Below are 8,384 nucleotides of genomic sequence, written 5' to 3'. Positions count from 1 at the left end.
TCTACCAAATATCTCAAAATGGGTCCTGCAGATTGTAGAGTAAGGTTACAGAATCCAGTTCGGTTCTCGTCCGCCTCGTTTCAACGGGGTCATCCCCACACTAGTGGGCCCCGAGTAGGCTCTGGTAATGGAACAAGAAGTAGCCATAGAACGTGTTCCTCCTCGAGAGAGAGCGTCCGGGTTCTACAGCTGTTACTTCATCGTTCCGAAGAAGGATGGGGGGTTGCGTCCGAGCTTAGATCTCCGTCTTCTGAACCGCGCTATCAAATGGCTTTGGTTCAGGATGGTCGCTATCAAGCAGATAGTATCTCAAATCCAGTCCGGGGACTGGTTTGTTACGATAGATCTCAAAGACGCTTATTTCCATGTTTCCATTCTCCCTCAACACTGGAAGTTCCTAAGGTTTGCTTTCGCGGGCAAAGCATACCAATATCGAGTTCTTCCCTTCGACCTGTCACTCTCACCCTGCACTTTCACAAAGTGTGTGGATGCTGCTCTGGCTCCTCTGCGACTCCAGGGCATCCGCATACTCAGTTAAATCGACGATTGGTTAATACCAGCTCAATCGGAGAAGATGGCGGCTCGGCATCGAGATGTCGTCCTCGCCCATATGAGAGAGCTGGGGTTAAGACTAAACCCCGATGTTAGGGGCTCCTTGTCATCGCATAATGCTAACGACGGATGCCTCTCTAACGGGCTGGGGAGCGGTCATGAGTGGACGCTCTGCCCAGGGTCTGTGGGAAGGCCATCATCTCTTTTGGCACATCAACTGCCTGGAGATGCTGGCCGTGTTTCGAGCTCTGACACACTTCCTTCCAGACCTAAGGGGGCATCATGTGCTTGTCCGCACAGACAACACATCGGTGGTCTCCTACATCAATCGGCAGGGGGGTCTGCGTTCGCGCCCCTTGTACAAGCTGGCGCGCCAGATCCTTCTGTGGGCTCAGGGGAAGCTCCTCTCTCTAAGAGCAGTTTACATCCCTGGGTATCTAAATCAGGGAGCAGATATCCTGTCAAGACAGGGGCTGAGGCCTGGGGGATCGAGGCTCCACCCCGAGGTGGTGGAGCTCATTTGGAGGGAATTTGGCCAGGCGGAAGTGGATCTATTTGCGTCGCAGGAAACGACACACTGTCCGCTCTGGTTCTCCCTCACGCATCTAGCTCCACTGGGGCTGGATACCATGGAGCAGACGTGGCCGAGGCTTCGTCTGTATGCTTTTCCCCCGATCGCTCTGCTCCCGGGAGTTCTGGAGAGGGTATGCCGGGATAGGGTCCGTCTGTTGCTAGTAGCCCCATTCTGGCCGGCCCGAGTATGGTTCTCGGACTTGGTGTTCCTCCTCGACGGCTCTCCGCTGGAGATTCCGATCAGGAGGGATCTCCTCTCTCAGGTGGGGGGCGCCATTCTTCACCCCCACCTGGAGTTATGGAAGCTGTGGGCATGGCCCCTGAGGGGGCACAGTACCTAGCATCTGGTCTCTCAACTGATGTTGTTGAGACTATACTCCAGTTCAGAGCTCCCGCCACTAGGAAACAGTACGCCTTGAAGTGGAAACTTTTCGCTTCATGGTGCGGACAGCGACTGCAGGAACCAGTCAACTGCTCAGTTGGTACAGTTCTGGAGTTTCTGCAGGAGCGATTCTCCGCCCTCATGGGACCTGGCTGTGGTTCTGGAGGGCTTATGCAATGCCCCCTTTGAACCCATAGAAGAAGTTTCGGTCAAGTTGCTCACGCTCAAGACCATCTTTCTCCTCGCTATTTCCTCACTAATAAGGATCGGGGATCTTCAGGCACTTTCTGTTTCGTGCCTGGAATTTGCTCCAGGCATGGTTAGGGAATTTCTTTGACCCGAGGGCCGGGTATGTCCCTAAGGTGCCCACTTCTTCACCAGGGCCCATAGTACTTCAGGCATTCTGTCCTCCTCCGTTCCAGGAAGTAGACCTAAAAGGCTTAATCTGCTCTGTCCATTTCGAGCACTGGACGCTTACGCACACAGAGCTGCCCCGTGGCGAAAGGCAGATCAGCTGTTTGTTTGTTTTGGTCCGCCAAAGAAAGGATCTCCGGCGACCAAGCAGACCATGAGTAGGTGGGTGGTCGAGGCCATCTCACTAGCTTACGAGTCCTCTGGCCTCCCGTCTCCTATGGGGGTCAGAGCGCACTTGACCAGGAGTATGGCGGCCTCCAAGGCTTTCAACTTGGGTGTGGCCTTGCAGGACATTTGTGCTGGGCTGGTCCTCTCCGCACACTTTTGTCAAGTGACGTGGCCAAGTATGGTGACCCATACTCGGAATTAGTGCTCTGCATTTGCCCATCCAAAGTGCACACACACAGCAGTGAACACACACAAACCGTGAACACATGGCATCTACCCCAGGTTCCCAAGTTCTCTCTTCGTGATGTGCTCGTAAGATACACACACAGGCAGGGACTTGGTAGTATGGCGCAGTGGGTATTCTCGCTCCCAAAGCAATCTCGACACAGCTCGAGCTCCTGAAGGGGAACATCTCTAGGTTACGTATGTAACCATGGTTCCCAGAGGGAACGAGATGCTGCATCTCTTTGCCATACTCCCTGCATCCCTCCAGGCGCTACTTCATCGAAGCTAACTTGCGCTCTGCTGGATGCGCTTTTATACTTCCTGGCGCTCACATCACCCCGCTCGTGATGTCTCGCTGTTCCACTGGACTGATTTTTCACGTGCTTCAGAACACGGTCACGCAGGGGCGTTCCCAAAGCGATCTCGATGCAGCGTCTCGTTCCCTTGGGGAACCATGGTTACATACGTAACCTAGAGACGTTACTTCTGAATGTCCAACTTCATAAATAAAGAAATGGAAATTAAAGCAATTTCGAATGAGAGTGGGCCAAAGGAGACAGCAGCAAAGCGTTGATTTTTAGATCTGAAGTTTTGTTCTTGGCTTTGCACTTTGTATCTTTATCATTTCTATGGCAGGCTGAGCTCTTTAAAGTAGATGTATATTTGTGATTCATCCATTAATGCATGCTTCATTTGAATAAAGGCTGCTGGTACAAGAACAAATCACTGTCCTCTCGAGTGGATTCTTACTTAGTAGCATAAAATCGTGACATCTGCAATGGAAATGGAATTAGATTGCCTGAAAATAGCATTTGGGCCTTTTGCATTTGAATTAAAACTATTATGCACACTTATAAAGTGCCAGAGGTGTGAGTAAAAGGTAGTAAAGTTAGAAAATACATATTTAAAAGTCATCTATATGCTGAAAATGGGCACCTAACTAAAGTGGGTCATGCAAATTCATTCAATAAAGGGGATTTTTGGGTGTCACTACTCCAAAACTAGTATCAAAACGTGAAATGAAATCTGATCACAGTCTAATATCATTTTACTGTGACCTGTCAAATGCACTAATGCCTGACCTGTACATTGTCAGGTGCCTTTACGGCTACGATTAACCTAATTTCATTGTTCTCATTGTTTAAGGGTCACGTTTTCATGTGTCTTGACACCTGAAACTGCTCTCACAGCCAAGCTGGAGAAAACATGATCTTAAATAACTCACATAATTGTCACCAAATTCCACAAAACGATCAATCAACCTTTCACTTCATTCATATTTTTGCTTTGTATTGTTTTGAGGTCGTGAGTGGGACAGAAACCCTGTTGAGTCCTCAGTGTACAAGAAGCCCAGAGGGGAAAGGACAGATTCGCAGACGGATCCAGCATAGAAGTAGGGCACATGATGATTCATACTGTCAGATGTTGAACTAGGCCATCATTTTGTGGCTCTCTTTAAGTCTCTTTGTTTCTTTTTCACTTTGTTTTGCAAGCATCACTTCGGATATTTTAACGCCCTGCATTCTGACTTACCCGCAAAGGGTACAGTGGTTTTCCAAAGACATGAGGCATGAAAATATTAGATATATTTTATTTTTAGGTTTTATAGTAGGTCATGGACAAGAACGGTGGCTGAAATATGTAGAGACAGAGCACAGTTATACCCACGCCAACACAAAACACCATTAGGGTAACACTAAAATAATCCAATAAACTGAAACCAAACACTGTAAAACAAATGTGATGTGTTACTTCTGTGAACATTTCCTCCACACATTATATGAGGTAACTTTTATTTGATAAAATAAACCACTTTAACAATATTTTACTGTAAAGGTTTATGTATTATTTTGTTAAATATAATACACATTTGAATGGTAAATTATATGGTAACTAACATTTTTGTTTAGATATATTTACAGTATTTTATTTACGATCAAATTTTTTTTTATGGTACTCAATCTTAACCAATTAGCATTTTATATTCACAAACCAGCTGTTAAAATTATGAATATTTTTCACTCAACTGAATTCGAAAAATGTTTAATTAATTGAAAAACTGCATTATTTATTATTATAAATATATATTATATTTACTTATTAATTATATGCTAACTTATTAATAATATTAATTAATATTAATACATATAAATAAATAATAATAAATCTAATAATATTTATCATTATAAATATATATTATATTAACTTATTAATAATATGGTAACAAAATATGTAAAATTATGCTTACATATATTTTCAGTATTTTACAGTATTCACCATTAAAATCAAAACTATTTTCAGTGTTTATGGTACGAACTCAAAGATATCCAATTAGCATTTTTACATTCACCCACCAACTGTTAAAATGACACATATTTATAACTGAATTTGCAATATTTTACTTACTGAAATCAGAATAAAACAAATCAGTGCATATTTTGACCGACGACGGGAAAAGTAAAATTTATTAAAAAAAATTTAAAGTTGTTTTTTGGGGGCTTTTATGCCTCTAAAATAAAATAAAAATAAAATAAAATAAAATAAAATAAAATAAAATAAAATAAAATAAAATAAAATTTAAATTTAATTTAAGCAATAAAGTTTGTAAAATAACAATGCCACAAAACTACTCCAAAAATGGATTGAAGTTAAAGCTCTTCCAAATTTGTTAATGTCAGATTTTCTTCTATCTCTTCTGACAAACTAGACTGAATCCAGTTCAGATTTACCCACAGAAACATTGTCCTTTCATCTCCACCTTTGTTTCAAGCGCTCAAGACAATAGGATGGAATTTCCTATTGAGGAAAGCTTATTCATTATTCAAAGGCCCTGCATCATAGGAGTCATACCCAGTTATTAATGATAGAATGAGTGGGTGAGAGGAGAACTGAAGAAGCAGAGTAATGAAGGAGGCAGAGGAGAGAGAGGGCTGTGCTTTGAACCTCACTGCAGGACCACTGTAAAAGCTTTAAAGCTCTGCGGCTTGAAGGAGACCTGCAGACTGAACACACATAAGGGCTATAGAGAGCTCTGAGCCCAAACCTGCTCAGTAATCCTGTATGCCTCTCTAAAACCTCTTACAACAACGGATATTCCTCCTGTCTAAAGACCACCAGCAGAGAAATATCCTCAGGTCATGGTCACACCTGTAGACTTACAAATAAGAGGACTTTGCTGAAAATAAAGGGCTTCCATTAGAAAACGCTTCCCAATAAAACACTTTATTCTTGAGGAATAAAGTTATTCTTATACTTTTGGTCCTGACTGTGATGGAGAGATATCCTGTATCTGCTATGAAGTTTTGATTGAGTGTCTTTGACTAGTGCTCTAGTTTAGTATCCTTCAAAACCACAAGATATCAAAGGCAAATCTTTTCGGAAAGTCTTTTTGGAGATTGCATTGAACTACAAACTACAAACCTTTCAGTTTTTTAAAACCCTGGAAATAGATCAAATTAGACAGTTCAAACTAGATTTATTTTATTGTATTCTATTTTTTGAAGAAAATTCTTGTAACATGTATTGAACAGTGTTAGTATATTTTCATTATCATTACTGACAGTATTATTTTATTTTATTTAAATATATTTTACCATTTAAATATTATAAATAAAATAAAAATATTTAAACATTATTATTATTATAGTGGTTTATTTCATTTAATTTTGAAACGTGAATTAAAATACATTGTTGTGCATATAATTTTAACATGGTTTATCATTATTTAAATTAAAAATGATTCATTTAAATATTTACAAATAAAATAAAAATGAATTATGTATTATAATACAAATACTATTTATTGAACATTGTTAGTATTATTTTCATTATCATTACATGCAGCTTACTATTATTATCGTCATCATTTTTTATTTAATTTAAATATTTGTAAACAAAGGTATAAAATATATTATTTATATTATTATGCTATTTTGTTTTAAAATAGTACATTTAAAAAGTAAATTACAAATACATTGTTATTATAATATTAATTGTATCATTTTATCTAAATGAACTTATTTAAATGTTTTTAATTAAAATAGATTAATATTTATTATAATATAATAATATTTATTATAATATATAATACTATTTTATTTATACTAATGAAAACATTAAACGATCATATAATATTACAAAAAATTCTAATATAAATATTTTATTTCTATTTTATTTCAATCAAGCCAACAAGGTACAAAAATGAAAACTTGAAATACTTGAGTAAATAAAGTATTTAGCAGTAAAAAGCTATTCTGATTATTCTTGACTGTATAGTGCCTGAAGACCACAAACACAACATCAGTCTTTCTACCTATAAAACTGCACTGATTTTCAGTCGATGCGTTTCTATTGCACATCATGCGTCTGGTCGATATATTGTGATAAATATTACACTTGTCACCAAGCCCAATAATTGAACTATAATCATTACCTAGGGACACTGATCAATGGTCTCCATCAATGCTGATAGTTCTGGGTTCAGCTCACGGGGGGATATCTCCTATCAGAGCTCATCAGTGTGGTCAGCCTCTTGTGAAAGAAGAGACCTAGAGCATGATTGAAGAGAGAGAGCAAGAGAGAATTCAAGACAAGCTACTGAAGCTCTGTGAGCAGAAAAGCTCCATGTGATTACTTCTGTTCTGCTTCAGAGACAGCAGCCATCATCTCAACACACACACTTTCAGCCAGACACTGTGTGCTCCATTGAGAAAGCATCTATTACAGATGGTAATAAAGGTGTAGACTACATTTTTAAATGAATCAAATTTCACCTGCTCATAAGCGCTGCAGTTTTACTTCCCTTGGCTGAAACATTCCCAGGTTCACAGAACAAATAATGTGGTCTTATCACTCCCTCCTTGTTCTGTATTTCGTGCTAGTCAATCAAAGTTGAACGGCGTAGCTCACAAACGGTATAGGCCAGGAAATTGGATTGAATCTAAACCTGATTCCTCAACCTGGAGCTGGGCAACAGAGTACCAGAGCCTATTGTTTTTTCTGTTCATTCCAACTTGAATTTTCAGCTTTCAGTTTTGAGCACAGTTCAGGAATGAACCGTTTGCTCAACTCTTTCTCTTTCAAATGCCCTTGATGATCCAAAGGTGATGTGTGAAATATCAATGTGACTGTAATTATGATGTCTGAACAGTAGAGGGCAGACATGCAGCAGAAAGAGAACAGCTGTGTAAATGAGGGAGAGAGAGAGAGAGAGCGGTGTTGCTGGGCCAGTGAATCATAAACAATATTAGCAACATACTATTTCCATTGTTCCCCTGAAAAGATTTAATAACCAAACACTGTGTCTGATGAGGCAGAGAATTGTGTTTTTTGTCTGGAAAAAATACATGTTGCTATTACACTGTTTACAGAATTATCAGTTAGAGGACTAACTCACAAATAAAACAATTCTGTCGTCATTTACTCACCCTCATGTCGTTCCAAACCCAAATGTTTTTTCCTTCAATGGAGAAATAAATGGGGAAATGCATCTCGTAACCGACTGTAAATCGGTTTTGTTCCATTAAGAGCTTACGGTTGGTTATACTGGAACACTTTATGAACACAAAAACAAACCCAGCACAAGTTGTGAAAGGAGGGAAATGAAAGGATCAAATATGACGCATGGAAGAAATACTTTATTGTTTTTGTGTTCATCAAGTATTTGTCTTTCCACACACCTTGATGGTTTCGTGAAGTTGCATCAGAAAAGCCCCATAAGAATACTGAAGGACTTTGGAACAACTTGAGGGTCAGTAAATGATTGGTTGAACTGTTCTTTAAAATACAACAAAAAGTTCTGTAAACATGTGCAGATCTAAAATGCTGCATGGCGTTAAACTGCTGTAGAACTTCAACTGCAGATTATAAATGAGCCATGAGGCATCAGCAGATGTGAACATGAGTTTATATCTGCAAATGTGGTTGAGCAGCTATAAATGTAATGTGCATGCAGCAGTCTGATCAAGTCACTAATGTAAACAGACCCCAAGTGCACTTAAAGTTTAATTGCACTTTGTGTTTGTGCAGTCTGAGTGGTTATGTTCATAATTACCATACTGACCAAATCCCA

This window comes from Sinocyclocheilus grahami, unplaced genomic scaffold, assembly GCF_001515645.1.
Source record: "Sinocyclocheilus grahami isolate Dianchi unplaced genomic scaffold, SAMN03320097.WGS_v1.1 scaffold32.1, whole genome shotgun sequence".
Taxonomy (NCBI): domain Eukaryota; kingdom Metazoa; phylum Chordata; class Actinopteri; order Cypriniformes; family Cyprinidae; genus Sinocyclocheilus; species Sinocyclocheilus grahami.
This window is presented reverse-complemented; position numbering follows the sequence as displayed.